Source organism: Nicotiana sylvestris, chromosome 11 (genome assembly GCF_000393655.2).
Source record: "Nicotiana sylvestris chromosome 11, ASM39365v2, whole genome shotgun sequence".
Lineage (NCBI taxonomy): Eukaryota > Viridiplantae > Streptophyta > Magnoliopsida > Solanales > Solanaceae > Nicotiana > Nicotiana sylvestris.
In genome coordinates, this window is record NC_091067.1 from 24647505 (window position 1) to 24673620 (window position 26116).

General features: G+C 42.3%; 1 long non-coding RNA gene across 1 annotated transcript in view; it reads right to left on the minus strand.

Annotated features, from left to right (window-relative positions):
* LOC138882249 (uncharacterized) overlaps nucleotides 1-9835 on the minus strand; it is a 38314-nt gene extending 28479 nt beyond the window's left edge. The window contains exon 1 of the long non-coding RNA XR_011403728.1: nucleotides 9309-9835. This is a non-coding gene — a long non-coding RNA (uncharacterized lncRNA). The remainder of the gene's footprint in view (nucleotides 1-9308) is intronic.
* Between the last annotated feature and the right edge of the window lie 16281 nt (nucleotides 9836-26116).

Consider the following 26116-nt stretch of genomic DNA (forward strand, 5'->3'; position numbering starts at 1 on the left):
GCGGAAGCGATCAAGATTGGAGAGATGGTGGAAAATGGCCTGAAAACAGGTAGGATTCTGAGTCAAGCAGCCATAAGGGCGACTTCCCAGGCCGTCCAAAGCGGGTCCGGAGGAATGACAAGAGGGAAGAAGAAGGAAGAAACAACTATGGCAGCCTCGGAAGCAAGGGAGTATCGTCATCCCAGGCCCCGTTTTCCGGAAAGAACCCCACAACACTACTACCCCATTCAAATTTGGCATATGCTCATCAACCTTATATGGTCATGAATGCCCAACCTTATACCCATCCACCACAACAAGTCAACCGAGGCCCAGCTCCACCTCCCAGGAACCAGCCTCCTTACCGCAACCACTATAACCCACAACCCCCACAGAACAACTTCCGCCCTCAGGAGCCACCCAGAAGGCGGACTTTCACGCCCATCAGTGAGCCATACTCAACTTTGTTCCCAAAGCTGGTCCAGTTGGGTTTCTTGCAACCAATCCCTCAAACAAGACAAAACCCGACGTCACCTTCTTACAAAGCTGGAGTCAGATGCGCCTATCATTCAGGGGCCGAGGGACATGATACAAATGACTGCTGGTCGTTGAAAAGAGTGGTCAAAAACTTGATAGAGCAAGGGAAAATAGTGCTAAGGGACGAGGAAATCCCGAATGTAACTAACAATCCATTACCTGCTCTCAATAATGGGCCGCTGATCGGAATGATTTGTGAATACAAAGAGTTCGACCCTGCTCTGAAAGCCATAATTGCCATTGTCGACACGGGAAAGAGGCCCGAAACGGACCAAAAACCAGAAAAAGGGGAGGAGGCCAAAGCTATAAAGAAAGTGCCTGAGAAGAAGGTGGAGAAGAAAGTGGTACCGGTAAAGGGTGGAGTTCTTTACATACCACGAGGTCGAGCTGAGAAGACGCAGAACTTCGGAATCAAAAAGACAAAACCTATGTACGTGCCGAAAGGGGCCTATGTGGTCCGGGGACGATTCAACCACCTCGGCTGAATGAGCCAGTGGTTATCGGACGCGTGCCACAAAAGCCAATGACCAACCCGTCCACAGTGCCGTGGAATTATCAAAAGACTTTGGTAATGTACAAAGGTAAAGAGGTCATGGGAGAACTTCCAGAAAATACTTTCATTGGAAGGTATTCAAATACCCAAGAACTGAACAACGCCACACAAAGGCGCTTCCCGCCAAAGAAGCCCGTAAGTGTTGAAGAAGCGGAAGTGTTCTTCCAACAAATGAAAATGCCGGATTACGAAGTGATAGATCAACTGCGCAAGTACCCCGAGCAAGTGTCCATGCTATCATTGTTGATGAGGTCGGCCGAGCATCAAAAGATCTTACTGAAGACCCTGAATGAAGCATATGTGCCAGTTGAAACCTCGGTTGAACAACTAGAGCGGATGACAGAAAGATTCTTCGCCGTCAACCAAATCTCTTTCAGCAAGAATGATTTACCCCCGGAAGGAGCGACACACAACAAGCCCTTGCATCTAACAGTTAAATGCGAGGACTACTATGTCAAGCGGGTAATGTTGGATGGGGGATCAGGTGTTGACATTTGCCCGCTCTCCACGCTACAAAGAATGGAAATTGGGACCGGAAGAATCCGACCCAACAATGTCTGCGTAAGGGCTTTCGACGGCATCAAGAGAGATACCATGGGAGAAATAGACCTTGTTATTGGTCATAGGACCAGTCGAATTTCAAGTAACCTTCCAGGTGCTCGACATGGATACATCCTACAATTTTCTCCTTGGCAGACCTTGGATCCATGCGGCAGGAGCCGTGCCTTCCACTCTTCACCAGATGGTGAAGTTCGAGTACGAAGACAGAGAGATCGTGGTCCATGGGGAAGATGAGCATGCTATTTATCGGGACCCATCCACCCCATATCTGGAACCGAGAGAAGGGAGCGAACATACGGTCTATCAAGCTTTTGAGATTGTACTGGCAGAGCAGCACGAAGAGGGAATACCCTGCCCCCAGCCTTTCTTGTCTAACGCCTCGGTTATGGTGGCCAAAGAGATGATCCGGCACGGATTCAGGCCAGGGAAGGGGCTTGGACGAACCCTTCAGGGAATAACAGAACCCATTACCTTGCCAGTCACCAAGAAACTTTTTGGACTGGATTTCAAACCTACTCCAGCAGACGAAGAGTGGGCAAAGAAAAGGAAAAATGAGGGTTGGAAGTTACCTCGACCACTACCGGATTTATATGCAACTTCCATCAGGCCAAGGTACGGCGAAGAAGAAGATGATGAGGTCTTCACAGCTGAGGAAATCGAGGAGATATGTGGAGCGATGAGAGAGATGCTCTACGAGATCCACATGGTTCAACCAGGTGAAGGCACAAGCACTGCTGAGATGATGTACGTAGGGCTGAACGCCAAACTTCAAAACTGGGAGGCCACGCCATTCCCGACTAGACGGAAGTCCGGGTAGACCTGTCCTGCCACCTTTCCTGTGTCACAAGTTATCTCCAGGACATAACTTGAACATTGTCTTCTTTTCCATTGTTGTTTTTGTATTCCTGAGTTGTAAACATCGTTGTCTTCCAACTTTCCAAAGAAAATAAAAAAAAATCATCATTGCTTTCTCATTCTTTCTTTTGTTCTGATTTTTGTTATTTTTCCTTTTATCTTTCTTTTCAGTTATAATAATGCGGCTTTAAATATGACATGCTTGCGGACTTCACGCCCAGATCACAATGAGCTATTTAGCTGCGAATTAATGAACCCAGAACCAGAATATGATGCGGAAGAAGCTTTTAGGGAAATAAACCGAGAGTTGGAATATTTTGAGAATAAACCTAAGCCAAATCTGAATGACACCGAACCGGTTAATTTAGGAACTCCTGAAGAAATCCGGGAGACCAAAATAAGCATTCACACGGACAAGAAAACGCGAGAGGCGATAATTCAACTTCTTTTTGAATTTAAAGACGTGTTTGCTTGGTCATATGATGACATGCCGGGTCTAGGTGTTGATCTAGTGGTTCATAAATTGCCGATTCATCCTGATTGTCCTCCAGTTCAACAAAAGCAACGAAAGTTCAAAACTGAGGTCAGTGACAAGATTAAAGAGGAGATCACCAAACAACTGAAAACGGGAGTGATTCGGGTAGTCCAATATACAACATGGTTGGCGAATGTGGTTCCAGTACCAAAAAAGGACGGGAAAACTCGGGTATGTGTAGATTACCGAGATTTGAATAGAGCAAGTCCCAAAGATAATTTCCCACTGCCCAACATCCACATCCTCGTTGATAATTGCGCCAAACACGAGATACAGTCTTTCGTAGATTGTTACGCTGGGTATCATCAGGTATTGATGGATGAAGAGGACGCCGAGAAAACTGCCTTCACCACGCCTTGGGGCACCTACTGTTATCGGGTCATGCCATTTGGTTTGAAGAATGCTGGGGCTACTTACATGAGGGCCATGACTGCCATTTTTCATGACATGATGCATCAGGAAATAGAGGTGTACGTGGACGACGTGATAGTCAAGTCCAGGACGCAGGATAATCACATCCAAGACTTAAGGAAATTCTTCGAGAGACTAAGGAAGTATGACTTGAAGCTAAACCCAGCCAAATGTGCTTTCGGAGTTCCGTCGGGCAAACTTTTGGGCTTCGTCGTAAGCAGGAGAGGTATCGAGCTAGATCCAACTAAGATAAAATCCATCAGAGATCTGCCTCCCCCGAGAACGAAGAAAGACGTGATGAGTCTGTTGGGCAGGTTGAACTACATCAGTCGGTTTATTGCCCAGTTGACAAGCACGTGTGAGCCCATATTCAAGCTTCTAAGGAAAGATGCGGCGATTAAATGGACAACTGAGTGTCAAGAAGCTTTCGATAAAGTCAAAGAATACCTTTCGAATCCCCCGGTCTTGGTCCCTCCAGAACCAGGGAGGCCACTTTTCTTGTATCTAACAGTCTTGGAGAACTCTTTCGGTTGCGTCCTCGGGCAACACGACATAACCGGGAAAAAGGAGCAAGCAATCTACTACGTGAGCAAGAAATTCACCGGCTACGAGGCCAAATACACTCTGCTGGAAAGGACATGCTGCGCTCTCACATGGGTTGCTCAAAAGCTGAGACATTATCTCCAAGCCCACACTATTTTCCTCATAAGCAGGCTGGATCCTTTAAAATATATATTTCAGAAACCGATGCCTACTGGAAGACTGGCCAAGTGGCAGATCTTGCTTACTGATTTCGACATAGTCTATGTCACTCGCACGGCAATGAAAGCCCAGGCGCTAGCAGATCATTTGGCCGAAAATTCGGTCGATGAGGAATACCAGCCATTGCGTACCTACTTTCCAGATGAAGAGGTAAATACTGTAGAAGTGGTCTCGGAGGACGCTCATGTTTGGAAGATGTTCTTTGATGGAGCCGTGAATGCCAAAGGTGTAGGAATTGGGGCAATTTTGATCTCGCCTTCCGGTCAGCATTATCCCGCCACAGCTAGACTGCGTTTCTTCTGCACAAATAATACAGCTGAGTATGAAGCCTGCATCATAGGCATACATATGGCAATCGATCAGGATGTCGAAGACTTACTGATTATGGGAGATTCTGACCTGATTATCCGGCAAGCTCAAGGCGAATGGGAAACTCGGGATGTCAAACTTATCCCTTACCGACAGCATGTGGAGGACCTCAGCAAGCGCTTTACATCAATAGAGTTCAGGTATATCCCGAGGTGTCACAATGAACTGGCAGATGCACTTGCTACTTTGGCTTCAATGCTACCCTACCCGGGCAACGCCCACGTCGATCCTTTGGAAATCCAAATCAAGGAAAGACACGGTTACTGCAATGTAATCGAGGCGGGATCAAATACGCAGCCTTGGTACCATGACATCAAGAGGTTCCTGAAGACACAAGAATACCCCGAGCACGCTACTGGAGATCAAAAGAGGACCATTAGGCGACATGCAAGTGGTTTCTTTCTGAGCGGTGAATTGTTATATAAGAGGACCCCGGACCTCAATCTCCTAAGATGTGTCGATATCGAGGAAGCGAGAAAGATCATGCACGAAGTACACGCAGGTGTGTGCGGACCTCACATGAACGGGTATGTCTTAGCGAAGAAAATCCTTCGAGCAGGTTATTACTGGATGACCATGGAAAAGGATTGTTTTAGCTTTGTTCGGAAGTGTCATCAGTGTCAGGTGCACGGTGATTTGATTCATGCACCTCCCACGGAGCTGCATCCCATGTCCGCACCTTGGCCATTTGTCGCTTGGGGCATGGACGTCATTGGACCAATTGAACCAAAGGCCTCGAATGGACACAGGTTTATACTGGTTGCCATAGACTACTTCACAAAATGGGTAGAGGCTGTCACTCTCAAGTCGGTCACTAAGAAAGCTGTGGTGGATTTTGTACACTCAAATCTTATCTGTCGTTTCGGTATTCCTGCGACTATCATTACAGATAACGCAGCAAACTTGAACAGTCACTTGATGGGAGATGTATGCGAGCAATTCAAGATAACGCATAGGAATTCCACTCCTTATCGGCCAAAAGCCAATGGTGCTGTGGAAGCGGCAAACAAAAACATCAAGAAGATTTTGAGGAAAACGATCCAAAGTTCCTGATAGTGGCATGAGCAGTTACCATTTGCATTGTTGGGGTACCGCACTACGGTACGCACATCAGTAGGAGCGACTCCTTATCTTTTGGTTTATGGGACCGAGGCTGTAATACCGGCAGAGGTAGAAATTCCTTCGCTTCGAACCATTGTCGAAGCGGAAATCGAAGACAGCGAGTGGGTCAAGACTCGGCTAGAGCAATTGACTTTGATTGATGAAAAGCGAATGGCCGCGGTTTGTCACGGACAGTTGTAGCAACGAAGAATGGCCCGTGCTTACAACAAGAAAGTCCGGCCCAGGAATTTCGAAGTAGGTCAGTTGGTACTGAGGCGTATTCTGTCGCATCATGAGGAAGCAAAAGGGAAGTTTGCTCCAAATTGGAAAGGCCCCTACATCATAAGGAAGATACAGCCGAGAGGAGCATTGTATTTAGGTGATATCGAAGGAAATGACCCCGACACAGCAGTAAATGCAGATGCAGTCAAGAGATACTACGTCTAAATCATACTCCAGCGGTCCTGACACATTTGAAAATGACGAAGGTTTTACTCCCCACTACTCCCAAACACTACCCAATCCTCTCTACAAAAACAAAAAAAAAACAAAACAAAAAAAATAGAAAGAGGGAAAAAAAACATTGATTGAGGCCTGAACTACGTTTGACTTGATTCCGAAAGGATACGTAGGCAGCCTCTCCCAGAGGTTCAGTCACACCAACAATAAAATCCCATTCGCCCTGAAATTGGGGCACGTCGAGCAGTTGAGAAGTTAGTATCACCTACCTCTCTTTACCAAGCACAAGCCTTCAAATCAATTGCCAAAGATAGTGGGGAACCAATAAGCGTCACAAATGGAGACCGGCACACGCTGAATTGAGAGAGATAAAAAGAGAGAGTCTCGTCGGTGAAAACCTTCGGGCACCACGAGGCGACGGGAGCAGAGAAACAAAAATGAGAGAGCTTGTTTAGTAAAATCTCACAAAGAGTGCTATCAAGCGATGACAGGAAGAGGATTTCTAAAGCAAGTAACGGAAAATATTTTTGGATTTTTTGAAAATTGGGTCTAAAAAAAAAGACTTTTCTAGAGAGGAAGTAAAGGAAAATATTTTTGGATTTTTAAAATTTATGGGCCGGAACCGATGAGGTTTGCCTACGTATCTCACATCCGGTGAGAATTAGACCCGCATAGTTCGCCCTTTTTGACGGAACAGGGAAACATGACTTTTTGAAAACATTGGATTATTTTTCTTTTTTTTTTTGAATTTCGTGAGAGTTTCAGAAATTTCAAATACCTACCTCTCACTCTTGATTTTTTTTTTCGATTTTCTTTTTTGTTCATTTTCTTTTCCTATTCTAGAAGCCGATCAACATGCAAGCCGAAACAAATAGATGCGCAAGCAGCACGTAAGATGCATCAGGATGGTCTTTTTAATTTGGGTATACCTGTCCTAGACGGACCCAACCCCTGTGTTGAGTCCCCTAAGTCAAAATGCACATGATACAAAGCAACGTTCCTACTAGGGATCCAGCATGAGGTATTGTTATACTAGGTTTTAAAAAACCTGGGTTTATTTGTTCTAGACTTGGCTTACTAGAGCGGACAGCTCGAGCCGAGGGGGGGGTAGCGTACCAGGAATACAGAAGCTTCACCGGCTTTGCAACTTGTCCGAACCTCGTTCTAAATTTGGGATATGACTCTAACAGAAAAGAAGTCACACGAAGTGCACACTTCTTCATAATTTAGAAGACTCAGAGAGAGGAGGGGTTTCGCAATAGTTTATATACAGTTCACGGAATATCAAAGCGGTAAAAACAATCAATTAGCACATTAGGCCCAAATCATGTAACAAAATCAGATAATGGATAAAGCCAACTATAACAATTATTCTAAGCTCGAATTCTTCAACCCTGAACCAGAGATTTTGGGTTCGTTCCCCAGCAGAGTCGCCAGAGCTGCCACACCTCCTTTTTACACACCTGAAGGTAGTATAAGGGAGTTTTTCCAATTTAAGTGACATTATTCGAAATGAGATTATTTATTCATTTTTGTTCAGAGTCGCCACTTGGGATGGTTTGTTTTCTGGTGTCCCAAGTCACCGGTTTATTTTTAAATCCCAAATTGAGGAAGATTTCGACTTTCCTTTTGAAGTCTACGAACCAGAAATTCTGAGTAAGGAATTCTGTTAACCCGAGGGAAGATGTTAGGCACCCCTGGATTCTGTGGTTCTAGCACGGTCGCTTAAACTATCATAATTGGCCTATTATCTGATTTTAAAACATGTTTTAGCCTATGGTATAATTTTAAATTATTAACCACTTTTAATTAATTTTAGAAAGATTCAACGTTATCTAAAACACGTCTTTGAACCACGCCACATGAAATGCACTCGTGGTCTACGACACATTTTATTTAACGTTGTTGAGATTTGGATTTGGGTCACATGAAATGCACCCCCGAGTTTAAGGAAATTAATTTAAATAGCGCGCCTAGAGCAAGTAGGCACTTTCAAGTCTGCGAGGGCCATGGAAATTCAACTAATGGCACACCTCGATTCTAATTTTAAAGGACTGTACTCAACTAAAGCAAACTACGGATGTTCATGATTAGTGAAGATGGGCTAGCTTATGAATAAACAAATATATATATATATATATATATATATATATATATATATATATATATATATATATATATATATATATATATTAACAAACAAGCAAATTAGCGGGATTCAACTACTCCTGAAAAATAAAATCAAATAGAGCCCAAATTGCATTAGCAAACTTATTCAATCTACACCAATTACTCTAAATCGAAACTTCATTGATACAGAATAACAGTGAAAAAGAACGAAACACTACTAACAAATAGATTCAACTATTACACCCACTTTGTTGCCAAACATTAAAATTCTTAGACACTGAAATCTTTATGTGCGAGAAAGATAGAAAATTCATATATCCTTATCTCCATATGCCTAAAACCTTCAAAGACCATCTCTGCCTTTTAAATTTCAGTGCAAACTATTGCTTTTAAACCCAAAAACCCCAACCCTCGCATCAACAAAATAGATTAAAATTAAACACAACCTTGCCAATCAACAAAACAAAAAAAAAGAATTAAACACAGATTTGTTTCCGCCGGCTTCATCATCCAGCACATAGTAAAGGAAAACCAAAGTAGAAAGAAACTAAGTAATGGAAGCAAAGTGCACTACGTACACCCAACACAAATAACACCTCGATCCATGTTGAAATTATCAAACTTCTAGTTACGTTCTTCCACTTTATAGGCTTAAACCAATGAATCATAAGAAAAACTAGAAGCAATTGACACACGTACATGTCTGACAATTCAAATATGAAGTCATTTTGGAGTAGTGAGGTGAGCAGAACCTTAAGTGTTTTAAATCAATGCCAAAAATAAAAGTAGAGAAGAATAATGCATGAAACTGAATTGAATTCCACAGAAGCCAAAAAAAACTGCCAAAATAGCTAAATCATGATGCTAGTAACCAAACAACCAACTGACAAAATTGACAACCACAAAATATAGGAAAACAATAGAAACTTCAAATCGACTAAATAATGCCACCTATTTTGCACGGACAGAATACTCAACAACTGAAATCGAGCAAACAAATCTGAGTGTAGATTCACATTAACCAAATAAAATGAAGAAACTAAAGTAATAATGAACCTGATAATCCAAAATCTCAGTAGTGAAGAAAAATCAGCAATTCTGTTTCCGAAAATTCGACTGAAAAACAGCAGCAAAATCCGAGGCAACACAGAACCACGACCGGAGAACTCAAACGCGATCTCAACGGCAAACTCGAACTCGGCTAATTTAGGTGGTCGTTTCAGCTGGGTTTCGCTAATGTTCTGTCGCTGCTGCTTTCTCTGAATTTCCAGCAAGATGGCCGGTTGAAGATTCAGATATGTATGTGTGTTGCGTAAAGAGGAGATGGTCGATTTTCTGGTTTCAACTCTTTGTGCTGTTCTCTAGAATGGAGAAATTAAATTGGTTGCTTTTTTTGTGCCTTTTCTTAATTTTAAAGAGAAAGAGGACGATGAGGATTTTTTGGGGTAAGGGAAACGGCTGCCCTTTTTAGCCAAAATCATCTGCCGTTTTTAGCTTTCTTCTTTTGGTTCGTTCCTTAGATCCTTAGCATTCTTTTTGGTATTTCGCTGGTTGTGTGTTCTTCTTTATTAAGAAACGGCGGATGATCGGAATTTTAGGCGTGGTCCTTATATTTTAGGGTTAGATCCTGTTATATTGGGGTAGGGATTAGGTTAGGGGTATGGACTAGGAAATTGGGCCAAAGACTAAAAAATGGATTACAAGATTTATAAAGACAGGATAAACCTACCTAAAACTAATTCCTCCTTCCAAAATTATGTATAATTATAATATAAAAATATAAAATTAATTTTAATTAATTGAACTAAACTATAAAACATAAAACTATTTTTTATTGTTTTCAAGATTATATAAAAATAAAGATAAGGTACTATTTTGTATATTTTTTTATTTAAATTTACGAAAAATACGTAAACTAAAATATTTTTTGTGATAAAATAAAGCAAAAGATTAAAAATGAGTTGAAATAGCTATATTAAGCCTAAATTAAATATTTACGTGCTAAAAATGAAAAATATTGGGGAGGGTCAAAAATCACATGTCTACAGGACCCTCATGTCATAAATCTTCACAAGGAACTTCAAGACCACGGACAAGCCATAGCTAAATTGACAACAACAATGAACCAGTTAGCCAAAGCACAGCTTCAGTAGATTCAGGGACCAAAACAAGTAAACGCAATGGAAGGGGTTAATCTATTGGTAAACAAGAGGAGATAGTGTGGTCAGCATATGCAAAGCAATCAAGATCAATATGAGCAAGGTAGTAGTGATTACAACCAAGATGATGAGTATGATGAGCAAAATGAAGAGGTTTAGTATGTGAACAATTACCAAGGACAACGGGGCAATACTTCGAATCAATAACAATAGTGGAGATCCCAAGGAAATTGGGGAAATCAAAACCAAAGCCAAGGAAATTGGAACAATAACAACAACAATCAAAGGAACTGGGGGAACAACAATCAGAATTGGGGCAACTAGGGTAACCAGGGCAATTGGGGTGGCAATAACAATAGTAATTGGGGTGGAAACAACAACCAAGGGGGTTCGAATAACGGTAATCAAGGTAATCAGGCGCCGAGCTTTCAAAGGCCTCCGATGTTTCAACAACCAAACAACCCGCCTCCATTTCCGTCCTAAGGTCCTAGCTCGTCCAACAATGAGATGGAATGGATTGAGTCAATGTTTGAGCAAATGATGAAGAAAAACTCCGACTCTGATGCCCAATTGGTGCCCCATAATACTTTTATCCATAACCTGGAGGTCCAACTTGGCCAGATTTCGCAAGCTTTGAACACTTGCCCTAAGGGGGCACTACCAAGTGACATAGTATTAAATCCAAAGGGTGGGAACAATATCGGCCACGCAATGGCGGTGACCATAAGGAGCGGTATAGGTGGTAAAGCAAGTACCTCCAAGCAAAAGAAAGTTGTGAGTGACTATGTTGAAATGCAAAATGACGATGATCCAATAGTTGATGAGCAAGTGAGTGAAGAGAATTTGAATGGTGAGGTGAGAATTGATATTCATGACAATGAGGAGGAGACTCAAAATGACGTAAACCCGTCTAGGGAACACGTGATAGACATACCGAAAACGGTAATGCCCAAATACAAGGCTCCTTTGCCAAGGCCTCCTCCACCTTACCATCAAGACTTGCAAAGCAAAAAAATGAAAACCAATTCAAGAAGTTTATTGAGATGATGAAAAGTTTGTTGATCAATGTGTCCTTGGTGGATACTCTTGAGAAAATGCCGGGATGTGCCAAATTTATGAAAGACTTGGTAACTAAAAAGAGATCTATGGATTGTGATACCATCAAAATGACTCATCAGGTGAGTGCCATTGTGCACTTGATGGCTCAAAAGCTTGAAGATCCCGGCACATTTACCATTCTTTGTACCATTGGAAGTGTGAATTTTGCAAAAGCCTTGTATGATTTAGGAGCAAGTATAAATTTGATGCCTTACTCTGTATTCGAAACTTTTGGGTATTGATCAATCGAGATCTACTTCAATGAGATTGCAAATGGTGTATCAAACAATGAAGAGGCCATTTGGTATTATTGATGATGTTATTATGTGGGTCGACAAGTTCATACTTCTCATGAACTTTGAGATTCTGGACTGTGAGGTTGGCTATGAGGTGTCGATTATATTGGGGAAACCTTTCCTAGCTATAGGGAAGGCTTTGGTTGATGTGGAAGCAAGGGAGCTCACCTTCCGGGTGGGTGATGAAAAAGTTGTATTCCATGTCTGCAAATCAATGAGCCAGCCCAATAGCAGTGAAGTATGTTTCTTTGTTGATCCTGTGACCGAGGTGATTGTTGAAGACACCAGTGTTGTGATAAATGAGGAGGACCTTTTGGAGGCTGTATTGTTTAACCATGATGTGACTGAGGATGAAGGTTTGGTGGAGTATTTCAATGCTTTGCAAGGAATGGGTTCTTACACATATGAGCCCCATAAACTCTCCTTGGATCTTGAGAACAGAAAGACTCCACCAACGAAGCCATCAATCGAGGAACCTCCCGTATTAGAGTTGAAGCTTTTGCCTTCACACCTCAGGTATGAATTCTTGGGTCCTTGTTCAACTTTACCTGTTATTCCTTCTTCGTGCTTAACTAACGTGCAGGTAGATGCCGCCCTTGCGGTGCTCCAAAAAAGGAAGAAGGCAATTGGATGGACTCTAGCTGATATTCGGGGGATAAGCCCTTCCTTTTGCATGCACAAGATTATATTTGAGGATGATGCCAAACCCTCTGTGGAACATCAAAGGAGGTTGAACAAGGCTATGCAAGATTTTGTCAAGAAGGAAGTTATCAAGTGGCTAGATGCAGGGGTTGTGTACCCCATTTCGGATAGTTCATGGACTTCACTGGTACAATGTGTGTCGAAGAAGGGGGGTATGAATATGGTCACAAATGAGAAAAATGAGTTGATCCCCACTAGGACTGTCACCAGATGGAGGTATGCATGAATTACCGAAAGCTGAAAAAAGTGACCCGAGAAGATCATTTTTCATTGCCATTTCTTGACCAAATGTTGGATAGACTTGCTGGGCGTTCCTACTATTTCTTTTTGGATGGGTACCTGGGTTACAACCAGATTTTGATTGCACCGGAAGACCAAGAGAAAACCACCTTCACATGTTCATATGACACATTTGCTTTCTCACGGATGACATTTGGTTTGTGTAATGCACCGGCTACCTTTCAGCGGTGTATGATGGCTATATTTACGGACATGGTGGAGGACTTCTTGGAAGTGTTCATGGATGATTTTAGTGTTTGGGGTGATTCCTTTGAAAAATGATTGAATAATCTTGACAAGGTGTTGTCTCGATGTGAAGAGACCAACCTAGTGCTTAATTGGGAAAAGTGCCACTTTATGGTCGAGGAGGGCATTGTCCTCGGCCATAAGATCTCAAAGAACGGTATCTAAGTAGACAAAGCAAAGATTGAAGTGATTTCAAAACTCCCTCCTCCTACTTCCATCAAAAGAGTGAGGAGCTTTCTTGGGCATGCAGGGTTCTACCGGAGGTTCAAGGACTTCTCAAAGGTGGTGAATCCCTTGTGCAAATTGTTGGAAAAGGATGCAAAGTTTGTGTTCAATGATGATTGCATGAAAGCTTTTGAGCTTCTCAAGTATAGATTGACTATCACTCCCATCATCACTGCACCCAATTGGAGCTTGCCATTTGAGCTCGTGTGTGATGCTAGTGATGTTGCGGTAGGAGCGATTTTGGGGCAAAGGATCAACAAGATATTTCATCTGGTGTACTATGCAAGCAAACGATGAATGATGCCCAAGTCAATTATACGGTGACCGAGAAAGAGTTGCTAGCCATTGTCTTTGCCATGGAAAAGTTTAAGCCATATCTCATGGGTACCAAAGTGATTGTGCACACCGATCACGCGACACTCATTTACTTGATGGCAATGAAGGACTCTAACGCTAGGTTGATGAGATGGGTTCTTTTGTTTCAAGAGTTTGACCTTGAAATTATTGATCGAAAAGGAAGTGAAACCAAGTGGCAGACCACTTGTCCCGCTTGGAAGAGGAGGGGAGGCCCCATGATGGCCTCGAAATTAATGATTCATTCCCCGATGAACAACTCCTCTCTGTGTCTTTGGATATTATGCCTTGGTTCACCGATGTGGCTAACTTTCTTGTGACCAGCATTATCCCGGGTGAGCTCTCTTCTAACCAAAGGAAGAAGCTTAAATGGGACAGCTTGGATTGTTATTGGAATGAGCCATATCTTTTCAAGATTTGTAATAGTGGTGTGATCCGGAGATGTGTTCCGGAAGAGGAGCAAATGAGTACTCTTGATGCTTGCCATTCCTCGCACTACGGTGGTCATCATGGTGGGGCGAGAACTGCTTAGGTTCTTAGATGTGGATTTTATTGGCCTACCCTGTACAAAGATACATATGAGCTTGTTAAGAGATGTGATGAGCGTTAGAGAGCTGGTGGAATTTCCAAGAAGGATGAAATACCTCTCACCACTTTTCTTGAGGTTGACATTTTTGTCGTGTGGGCCATAGACTTCATGGGGCCTTTTGTGAGTTCATGTGGCAACACTTACATTCTGGTGGCCGTTGATTATGTTTCCAAGTGGGTTCAAGCCGTGGCTTTGCCCAACAATGAAGCCCGTAGTGTTGTTGCCTTTCTCAAGAAAAATATCTTCACACGGTTTGGCACTCCTCGGGCAATCATTAGTGATGGGGGTTCTCATTTCTGCAATAGGGCATTTGACACTTTTCTTGCAAAGTATGGTGTCAATCACAAGGTATCAACCCCTTATCATCCTCAGGCCAGTGGACAAGTTGAGGTATCCAGCAGGGAGATAAAAAACATATTTTCAAAAACTATCAATGCAAATAGGACTGATTGGTCAAGGAAACTGAATGATGCTTTGTGGGCTTACAACTACTTACAAGACTCCAATTGTTATGTCTCCGTACCGGTTGGTATTTGGGAAAGCATTCCAATTCGGTTGAGTTAGAGCATAAGGCCATGTGGGCCTTGAAGTAGTTAAATCTTGAGTGAGATGTTGCAGCAAATCTCCGGGTAGAGCAACTCCATGAACTAGATGAGTTTCGGTTTCATGCCTATTCCAGCTCGTCTTTATATAATGACAAGATGAAGTACTTACATGACAAGTATGATCGGAGCAAGGAATTCAAGGAAGGTGACTTGTTTTTTTTATTCAACTCTCGGTTACGACTATTTTCGGGAAAGCTCAAGTCAAAATGGAGTGGCCCTTTTGAAGTGGTACATGTAAATCCATTTGGTGCTCTTGATTTGAAGAATATAAATGGTGAAGTTTTCAGAGTTAATGGGCACCGAGTCAAACACTATTTGGGAAAATTTGATGACTGCCATGTGGTGGCCTTGATCAATTTCAGATGATGATAATAACATGCATCGTGTCGCGACGTTAAATCAGGCGCTTCTTGGGAGGCAACCCAAGTGATTTTTCTTCCTTTTTTTCATTTTCCTTCTTAGATTAGGCTCTTTTTATCTAACTGGTTGTGAGATTTGTGTAGTAATTATTGATGCAATGCAGGACAACTACTGGAAAAATTTGGCTAAGTGTATAATTGGACCGCTGACCATGCTAAAAATTTTGCGGTCAGCGGAAGCTTTTTTGTAGGGGCGTGATTCTGTAGTGGACGCGGACTTGAAAAGTCCAAAATGTAACCTCTCTGAAGTTTCAACCGCGTCCGCGGTGGAATTTTTGTGGTAAGCAGACTTGTTCCGCAGCCGCGCCAGCTTTTTCGCTCTCAACGGTGTTAGTGAATCTGCAACTCTTCAAAACAGCCAAACACGGACAGCGGTGGAATTTCGCGACCTCACTAGGTAAGTCAGTGTGGGCCCTCAAGGTTTTAGTATAAATAGGAGGGCCCTCCTCCTTTTACACTTTTCACACCCTCAGCTCTTAAAACCCCTTTGCACTGTTCAACTACTTCTTGTTGCATCTAGAGTCCATCTCATTAGGCAAGAGTAATTTCTACAACAAATTAAACAAATGGTATGCTCAATTTCTTTGTCTTAATTTTAGTTCTTGCTTTTTCTTTCCATATAGTTTCAATTTTCTTTTAATTAGGGTTAATACAAGCCAAGAATCAAAAGTATGCTTAACTGAAGATAAAACTGGTTGGGTAATTGATTTTAATGCCTAATGGGGATGGGGTTGTTCATTTTACTAGTTAATTGCCTAAGTTGTATGCTAAGTAAAAACCCTAGGTGATATCTCGTTGGTCAGTGCCCATGCCTTTTTGAATTTCGTGGTCGCGGCCTTAATTCCGCAGTCATCATTCATATAAAGTGAAGAGTTAAAAATGGTTTGCAATTCTACGATCAGCGGTGGCATTTTCGCGGTCGACGATCTGCTTTACGCGGCCGCACTTATTTTTTTTTGCAGACTGCGGATTTAAAGTTCAGAGAATTGATAAGTTGGGTCTGCGGCCATATTCCTTTTTACGCGAACCGCGATGCCCATTCCGCGGTCGTGTTCCCTTTTCCACTGTCAGCAGTGCCTCAACTTCTGAGACTGGTAGTCTGATCCCTAGTCTTTTGTGGTCGCGTTCCTTTTTACGCGGATTGCATTGTCTATTCCGCGGCCGCGCTCTTTTCTCCGCTGTCAGCGGGCCCTTGCTTTTAGATAAACTATCAACATTTTATTTGTTTTCCTTTGATGATTCTTTTAACAACAATACTAATGAGATTGCACTGATTGTGTATGCAGATAATGGTCCGATCACGAGGTGGAAACGATAAAGCTAAAAGGAGGGCAGAATCCTCCCGAGGCAGGAGAAAAAGAGGACAAGGAAGGAACAAGTTACCACTAGTGCTCAAGGAATATGTCCCTTCCCGGGAAGTTTTGGAAGGAGACTCGGTCAACCTATGTTCCCATAGACTTTCAAGGGAAGTTCCAGTTATAAGACGAGCCTACACCCTCTGCTTCTTCTAAGTCATCTGATGGCTTAGAGGAAAGTAGTGAGGCTTCAGTATCAGCTTCCCTACCTGCTACAGCTTTGTCCTCACCAGCGGATCCTATTGATGTTGATGCTGAGATCCCGGACGACGGGAGGGATGGTGACACCCAAACATGGGGGTTGGTTAGATTAAGGAACCCTGTGGTATGGTAAGACTGGTTTGTGAGTGAGAAAGCCTACCACAAGTTCTGGAAGCGGTGGCCTCAAAGGTCACTTATAATTGAGAGGGTGTTTATTGAGCGAGATTTGCTACACCACAACCCAAATGTCAAGAGGCACTTCAACGAGAGAGTGGGGTGGAAGTTCTTCACCAACAACTTACCAGAGGCCAATGAATTTTTGGTCAAGGAATTCTATGCAAATGTCGCCCACATAAAAAAGGGCACATTTTTTACCAAAGTCCGCAACAGGAAGATTATGTTTGATGGCAAGATTTTAAATGACTATGATGGGTTCACTGATGAGGATGAGTCACTTTATCTAGAGAAGGTGGCTATGGATGAGTTAGCATGCCCTTGGCTTACATCGGTGATTTCTATTCATGGGACTACTCCAGCTTGGCTGACACCTAGGGTCCCGATCTACAGGAACACTCTGAGCTTCGAAGCGAAGAGGTGGTCTACTTTTGTGTGCGACCGGTTAGACCCTACTACACATGATAGTGATATGACGGTCTCCCGGGCTATTATTGTGGGGGCTATCATGGTGGGGTACCCGATCAACGTTGAGAATATTATGGCCAAGGTGATTACCAGATCAGTTGGCAAAGATGAGAGCTCATATCCCTTCCCAAACTTCCTCACCATGTACCTAGAGGACCAGGAAGTAGAAAGAAAGGACTTTGATACCAAAGTGAAGCCAAAGATGCCATTTTCCTAGTATACCCTTCAAGGTCCGGACAACCCCAAGTCCAAGGGCAAAGCCACCACTTCCACTGGCCAGTCTGAAGAGCCAGGGGTGGTGGCCACTAGTTCCGAGCCTTCCACTGCCATGCCACATCCTCCCTCCGGACCATCTACTTCTATTCCTACTTCAGTGCCTTCTTCATCAGCATACTCTCTGACTGCACTACGGGTTAATTAGACTTTATCCAGTATCAACAACTGGATGCAGGCAGCTACATCAAAGCTATCTATCCTATCCAGCGCAGTGGCAGCTCATTCAGCTCCGGCACAGCCTCAAGTGCCTGCTTCAATGGAGGAATCACTAAAGGAGCTTCTAGACACCCAGAAGAAGCTCCTGGAAAACCAGAAGCTTATCATGGCCACTTTGGATGCACAGGGAAAAGAAATCAAGGACCTGAGCAAACAAACAAAGAAAATAAACAAGACTCAGGCCTCAAATGAATCAGTAAAGCTATTGAGGAAGGAGGTAGAGAAGATTACATCAGCTGGAGACATCCCATTGGACTTACTCTTAGAGGAGCAAGTTCCAGCAGCTTAGGCAGCACAGGTATCAGAGGAGAAGGCTGACATAGAACCAGTGAGAAGAGTGGTGATCCCCTAGATTGAGGGTTTGGGGATTGAGATGGAGGATCCCGAGAGTGATGACTTAGGTCAGCCACAGGACTCAGCCAGTGACCCCATGCAGATAGAGGCATCATAGGGAGTTTTCTTTACTCTCTACCCTTCTCTATTCTATTTTTGTTGTTAGCATTGAGGACAATGCTAATTTTTATTTGAGGTGGTGGCCCTATTTTGATAATGATTTGGATAATTGGTCTGTAATAACCTTGATAATATTTTTTCCTCTTTATTTTCAACTTATCGCACTTTATTTTCGTACTTCTTTTTACTTTTGGTATGTATATAAAGTTACCTTTCCATGTATATATTCATTCCCTTTTTATGTATATTCGTCTCAATCTCCTATTGTACATATTCAGTTTACTTTCCATATTTTAGTTTATAACTTCTTTTGAAATTTTCCTTAATAGTGTAGCTTCTTATTTCATTTAGAAGTTTCTTTTTCAATTTGTAGCTTTTTACTTTTACAAGTTTTCATGATCAATAAGCCTTTGATTTTTTTCATGTCATGGTTCTTTCCAAAGGTGGAATTTGTGTGAACCGGGTGGCTCTTCCCGATGATGGATGGCATGACAACCTTCTTAAGGGTTGAAGTCCGTTTTGTTTATGTTTTTGTGTAAATAGTAGTAATGAATAAAAGTGTCTCATGCAAGTTTCACTTGGGCCTAACACATTTATCTTTGACCTTATGATTAGAAACAAGTTGATTTTCAAAGAATGGTGCTAGTTGTGACCTTTAGACTCTTGTGTTTACTAAACAATCATCGATTGGTTTTTGGAGCCATTTGTGTTGCTCAATCTTAGCTAGGGTTATTGTGGGCCATCGACTTTGTTCTCTTTAGCAATTCAACAGCTTGTGAGGTGAGGTATTGATTTGTAAGTCTAAGTCCCGTGCCAATAAGTCTAGAACTTGCCCTAAATGTTTGTCTAGGCAAAATTCTAAGTGTAGCTTGACTTGAGAAATAAATATAGGCTCTTCTTGATCCAACCTGAAACTTGAAAGCATCCAAAGCCCACCAAATATGATATCCCTAGTCAACCCTGTTGAGCCGAAGCCCTTGTTCTTTCAATAACCATGATACACGCCTTTATCCATTCTAAAATGACCCTCTCTTAGCACCCGATCTTTCCTTAGCATAATTGGCAAAAGCATAAGTTTGGAGTGATAAAATATACAAATGAAGAAAAGGGGAGGCAAAAGAAAAAAAAGAAAAGTGAAAAAGAAAGTGAATAATATGAAAAAATGAAGGGAATCAATGAAAACAATGATGAAAGGATTGGAATAATTAGAAAAGGAGAAAAATGATTGTCATAAACAAGAAAGAGTGACAGTGTGTCTCTCTAGTTCCCCTAAGGAAGAAGAAAATGACTCAAAGAGTCAAGAAAATGTAAGCCGAAATGAGAAAATGAAGTGCTTAAGGAAAGATGAAACCTTCATAGACCAATTTATCCTACCTTGATCCAAAAGCCTTCATTACATTCCCGTAAAAGCCCTATAGGATCTCGAGTTGAGTGAACTTACATTAGTGGTGATTCACATAAGGGGCAAGCTTATGGTACTTGAAGCCAAACTTGTGACATTCCCTTGTGAGAGATGAGTGTGCTTCTTCACAATCTTTGATTTGAGTGCGTCAATTCTTAAGTGAGATTTACTTATGGAGGGAATAGGAGAAAGAGTTTGGGTTCCACAACGACCTATGTAATAGAACGAGCTTCCTTGGTGAATTCAGTCAACTCTTCATGCTTTTGTGTCGCACTAGAACTATGGTACTAAAAAAGTTGTGTTTTGTTGATAATGCATTTGTGTTGAGGGTAATTATTAGTCCTAATTGATGCTTGATGAAGTCACCTTAGAACAACTGAAATTTTCCTTTCTTGTCTTGTGGAGGTGCGAATTACTTTGTTTGCTTAAGGACAATCAAAAGCTTAAGTTTGGGGGAGTTGATAACTAGGAATTTTAGCCTATCTTATGCTCTTGTTTGCTTAGGTTTGGGATAAAAAATGTGTAAAGGTATTCCCGAAAGCTAACTTAAGGTGCTTACTTGCAAGTTTTGGTCAAAATGAGGCAAAGAAGCCAAAATGAACTCATAAAGGAGTCGTACTTGCACAATCCCAAAGAATGGAACTGGAGCGCTGTCAGCGTTATTATTACGCGGTTGCATAAGACCCTCCACTGAGGAGATTAAAAATATGCTATAGCGAAAGTGATGTTCAGAGAAGCTGTAGCCAAGTGCTAACACAGCCGCTGACCACGTCACAAAAGCGTGACCGCGAAACCATTGGCGCTGCCGCGGTACAAATTCCGCTAAGGGCGTGAAAGAGGTTCAGAGACTTGGCTAGTGGAACCTAACTGAGAAATGCGGTCTGCTAACATTTTACGCGGCCGCGATAGAAGCCAACGCGGATGTGGTAGACTTTACGCTGTCCACAAAACCTAGCCCAGTCCAAGTCCAAAATTGAAGAAACGTGGTCAACCCTTGTTATTATGCAGTCGCAAAAGTCCATGCGCTAAGGCACCCAGTATTTCGCTGATAGTGGAATCTCTGTAGGGTTATTTTTGTCCAGAAATTTCAGCTGTGTATAAATAGATCTTTTTCACATTTTTAGGTTATCTTTTGTATCAGTGAGCTCGTGAACAGCCGTAATTTACCATTTAGAGTAATTTTAGAGTAGCTTTAGCTTATATTCTTAGATTTTGTTCTTGTAATCAACTTTTATGGCTTATATTTCATCTTCATCTTTGAGTTTTACCTTGATTATGAGTAGCTAAACTCATTAGCTAGGATTGTGATCCAACCCTAGTATGGGTATTTAATGGGTCTTGAATTTTAGGGCTTAATTGTTTATGGGTTAGTGATGTTTAGCTTGATTCATGCTTTAATTGTAGAATTGGTGGTTGCAAACACTAATTCGTACCTTTATGACTTAGACTCTCCTTGAGAAAGAGAGACTAAGTCTAGGAAAATTAGGCTAATAGGGAATTGGGGTGCATTCAAGAGATTGATAGCCCCAATTAAAGGGTTAAACCTAGAGATAGTAATATTCGACTTGAGCCAATATCATTTGTGTTGCATGAACACCCATTTGAACTTGAGAAAGCCAAATTGGGCAAAGTCACTCAAACTGCGAGAGGTGTAAAGTGAGTACTTATGTGTGATGGTTATAGCACGACCCCAATCATAACAACCTTGCCCTGAATTCTCGATACCCGTTAGATACCCACCTAGGTGGAAGTCACTACCTTAGTGCTTTTTATCAATTGAGAAAAATCCTATAAAAACAATTAACTTAGATTATTTTCAGCAATCAATAACATTAAATGTAGAATAGAAACAAATCCAAGCATGGTTAGAAGTGCAATTAAAAGCAACATGCATAGCTAGATTAGATAGAAACCCAACTCCCAACCAATATTAACTCCCTGTGAATATCAATCCCGACCTTTCGGGTAAAAGCTGCATCGACCACTCCTCGCCATTATATAGTGGTGCAGGTTGGAGTTGATCAGTGCACCTGAAAGTGATACACTTGGTCTGATGAATCCCTTTGCTAGCAACTTCTCAAGCTACTCCTTCAACTCTTTCGGAGCCATACGGTACGGTAGGATAGATATAGGCTGGGTACCTGGAGCCAAGTCAATACAGAAATTGATATCACGATTTGGTGGCATGCCTAGAAGGTCAGAAGGAAACACATTGGCAAATTCCCGAACTGCGGACACTAAATCAATCATCGGAGTCTCTGCGGTAGTATCCTGAACATAAGCTAGATAAGCCAAACAACCCTTCTCGACCATATGTCGCGCCTTCAGAAAAGAGATAACCCAACTAGATGTACTGAAGACGAACCTTTCCACTCAAATCTAGGCAACTCTGGCGTTGCTAAGGTAACAGCCTTTGCATGGCAATCAAGGTTTGCATAATATGGGGATAGCTAGTCCATGCCCAGGATAACCTCAAAGTCAGTCATGTCCAGTAATATAAGATCTGCTCTAGTCTCGCAACCACAAAATATGACCACACAAGACCGATAGATCCGATCCACAATAATAGAATCGCCCGCAGGACTGGACACATAAACAGGAGTACACAAGGACTTACGAGTAATATCTAGGAAATGAGCAAATAGAGATGACACATATAAATAGGTAGACCCCAGATCAAATAATACCGAAGCATCCCTACCGCAGATAGAAATAATACCTATGACCATCGCATCCACAATAATAAAATCGCCTACATGAGTGAACACATAAACATGAGTACCCAAGGACTTACAAGGAATATATAGGAAATGAGCAAATAGAGAAGACACATATGAATAGGTAGACCCCGAATCAAATAATACCGAAGCATCCCTACCACAGACAGAAATAATACCTATGATCACGGCATCTGAGACCACTACATCTGGTCTGGCCAGAAAAGCATAGAAACTAGCTGGAGCACCGACTGGTTAGCCTCCGCCTGACTAAACAGTAGCTGGCTGACCTCTCCCTGCCTGGTCTCTACCTCTAGGACGTCCCCTACCCACCTACCTTCCATCTCTGAGCGGTCGCACGGCTAGTGCTGTAACCATGGGCCGATGACCCTACTGTACTGCCTTGCCCTAAAGTCTGGGACAAAATCTCTTCATGTGACCCGGATCCCCACACTCGTAACAACCTCTTGGTACCATAGACTGCTGCCCTGAAGTCTAACCCTACTCGCCTGAATACCCATAGGAAGAATCTTAAATAGCTGGTAGGTAGTATGAACTCTCTGCATGGCACTAAAATAGACGCTAAAAAAACCCTAATATCCTAAGTACCCACTAAAAGAACACTGAATAGCTGGTGGGCGGTAAGAACTCTCTGGAATGGAGCTAAAATAGGGTCGCGCTGGAGCACCTCGAGGAGGTGGTGGTGCTGGATACGTGGGCCTGCTAGGCTGGCCCCTCCCAAACTGACCTCTGCCCCAGTCGGTGTACCTCTAAACTCTCCAGAAAAATGGAACCTCTTGTCCCGCTCATCTACTCTCGACCCCTCTGACGGTAACCCTTAATCCTTCAAGCAATCTCCACTACTAGCTGATCAGAAGTCCCCATCTCAACCTCCCGGGCCATACTAGCCTGAATACCAGAGTGAAACCCCGCAACAAACCTCCACATTCTCTCTGCGTCAGTAGGAAGTATCATAAGTGCATGACGAGACAACTCAGAGAATATCGCCTCATAATCAGTCATTGACATCTGACCTTGTTAGAGCTTCTCAAGCTAACACCACAACTCTTCCCTCTGAGAGGGCGGGATATACTTATCCAAGAAAAGGTGTGTAAACTGGTCCCAAGTCATGGGAGGAGAACTTGCTGGTCTGCTAAGAAGATAAGACTTGCACCATCTACGGGCCCTGCCCTCCAGCTGAAAGGTAGTGAAATCCACCCCGTGGGACTCCAATATACTTATGTTGTGCAGACTGTCCCTGCACCTATCAATAAAGTCCTAAGGATCCTTATGTCGCTCACGTTCGAAGACAGGAGGGTGTAGCCTAGTCCATCTGTCCAAAAGCTTCCGAGGCTCGCTGGCCGCAGCTGGTCTGGGCTCAGATATGGCTGCTGCTATTGGCTGGGCCCCACTTACGGGTAATGCTCTTGGAGTCTGATATACAACAACTGCATGCCCAGGAGCCTGAGCAATAGGGGTCTGTGCTCCCTCTCCCGCATGGGATGTGGTTGGGTCTGCTGGAAATAAACCAGCCTGGGCCATAGTATCCATAAACCGCATCATACGACCCATAACCTCCTGAAAGTCCGGTGCTGACATGAAATCGACTAGGGGTAGCTCTACTGCGGGCACCTCATCCTACTCCTCAATAGTGGGATCCTCCACCGGATCTACTGGGGTGCAACTGGGGCAACTCTAGGGCGTCCTTGTCCACTACCTCGGGCTGGTGCCCTTCCCCTGCCTCTACCTCGTCCTCTAGCAACAGGGGAGCAGCCCCTCCTGGGTCCGGAACATCTTCCGTGCGCATTCTCACCATCTGTAATAGAATAAGAGAAAGACACTTAGTATAATGTCAACTGCACGATATGAGATGAAGAAATAGTAGTTTCTTAACACCCTATAGCCTCTTGAAGATTAGTTCAGTCGTCTTCGCAAGACTCTATTAGGCTTGCTCATAACTTGCTAGATCTACATGAATCTAGTGCTTTGATACTATGTTGTCACGCCCCAATTTTATTATAGGCCGTAATGGCGCCCAACGCCCCCGTTAGCCAAGCCAATAGTGAACTAACCATATGATTTCTCTTTTTAATATATTTCCAAGTAATTAAACTTTTCTTAATTTAAAAGATTTAAGAAACAACAGATGTAAAATAAATAAAACGAAAGCAACCGAATGCAATCATAATCAAAGAAATGAATCCAAAATCATAAGTCTACTAGTGTATGCCAAGACCTTGTGTCACAAGTGTATGAGCATTCTAGTAGAATATACAAAAAAATACTAGTCTACTTTCTGAAATGAAATAGACAGAAAGAAATATAAGCAAAGGAAAGACTCAGGCTGCTGCAGAACGGCTCGGAAGGTAGCTCACCGTAAAGCCTCAAAGTGGTGCGTGTCGGACTGATATCCAGATGCACCTGCCTCAGATCCTGCACATTAAGAGCAGAAGTGTAGCGTGAGTACGTAAACAATACGTACCCAGTAAGTATCCAGTCTAACCTCAAAGAAGTAGTGACAAGGGGTCGACTTCGACACTTACTATGGGCCAACAATATAATAATAAGAAATTCTAATTAAACATGATATATATAAATGACAATAGATCTCAAAGCAAGGAATAAATAAAAAATCCCTTCACTATTAATAAGAACCAAATCATTTCCCTCATTTAACCATGGAACATCTCAAGCCAAATAAAACAACATCAAATATAAAGGGACTTCCAGTATTATTAAGCACGAATTATGCCAAGGACGTATGGCCCGATCCAAATATACATATACATATACTGTGTGCACTGCCAAGGGTCAAACAACACGAACCATAGATGCATCTATTAATCTGTCGAGGTGAACTCCCATGAGAGTAGTGGAAATTTACCCCGCTCGCGGAATATACTTGCGTCACTGTTGAACTTAAATTTCTCAGGTCATCAAAATATCTCTTAATTCGTTCCAAAATAAGAAATTCAACTAGAAGCTTTTAAAATCTTAAAAATTCTCAATCTCAGGTCTATTCAAGACAATTAATAAGCATAATCAAACAACGATGTCAACAAATCATGGTATAAAGCTAACTACCCGAACATAAGCATGAATAGTAGCTACGTACGGACTCTTGTCATCTCGTGCGTACATAGCCCCCACAAATAGAAGCACATATTAATTAAGTTTACCTATGGGGTAAATTCCCTCTTACAAGATTAGAAAAGAGACTTACCTCGCCTCAAAGCCTACTTTCCGGTCAAAGATTGTGCCCAAACCTTCAACTCAGTGCCAAACAACTCGAAACTAGTCAAATATTATACAAAATAATCAATACATGTTTAAAAGTTCATATTCTAACTATCAAAATAATTTTCAAAGCCTATTTGAAGAATCCCTAAAATTCACTCCGGGCCCATGTGCACGGATTTCGGAAATTTTCGAAGAAAGTTATTACCTATAATCTCATAAACTCAAATATATGACTTTTACTAAATTCCATAATAAATTTCGTAGTTAAATCTTATTTTTATCAAAAACCTAAGTTTTCACCTAAACGACTAAACCCATGATTTTTACTAATTTACATGTTGTAATCTACCCATAAACTATGTATTTAACACACATTGTATAGAAATTACT